The sequence below is a fragment of the Ipomoea triloba genome, chromosome 16 (assembly GCF_003576645.1).
Source record: "Ipomoea triloba cultivar NCNSP0323 chromosome 16, ASM357664v1".
Classification (NCBI taxonomy): domain Eukaryota; kingdom Viridiplantae; phylum Streptophyta; class Magnoliopsida; order Solanales; family Convolvulaceae; genus Ipomoea; species Ipomoea triloba.
Window position 1 is genome coordinate 6196898 of NC_044931.1, and position 302 is coordinate 6197199.

The 302-nt window shown below is 51.3% G+C and overlaps 1 non-coding gene across 1 annotated transcript; it reads right to left on the reverse strand.

Annotated features, from left to right (window-relative positions):
- Positions 1–183: 183 nt before the first annotated feature.
- LOC116008220 lies at positions 184–302 on the reverse strand. Its single transcript, XR_004095616.1, has one exon. It is a non-coding gene; the product is annotated as a 5S ribosomal RNA (ribosomal RNA).

A 302-nucleotide genomic window follows, 5' to 3' on the forward strand; every position in this document is an offset into this window, starting at 1 on the left:
GTTCTGATGGGATCCGGTGCATTAGTGCTGGTATGATCGCATCCGTCACGTACTGCGCGCAAAATGTACTTGACCCTCTCTCTCTCCGCGCAACTTCTCTCGCTTAGCGGTTTAGCGGTTTAAAAGGATAGTACCCTTAGCGAGCGGTCCAGCGGTTTAAAAGAAAGATTAAAAAGAGAGTGGGGGATGCAACACGAGGACTTCTCAGGGGGTCACCCATCCTAGTACTACTCTCGCCCAAGCACGCTTAACATCGGAGTTCTGATGGGATCCGGTGCATTAGTGCTGGTATGATCGCATCC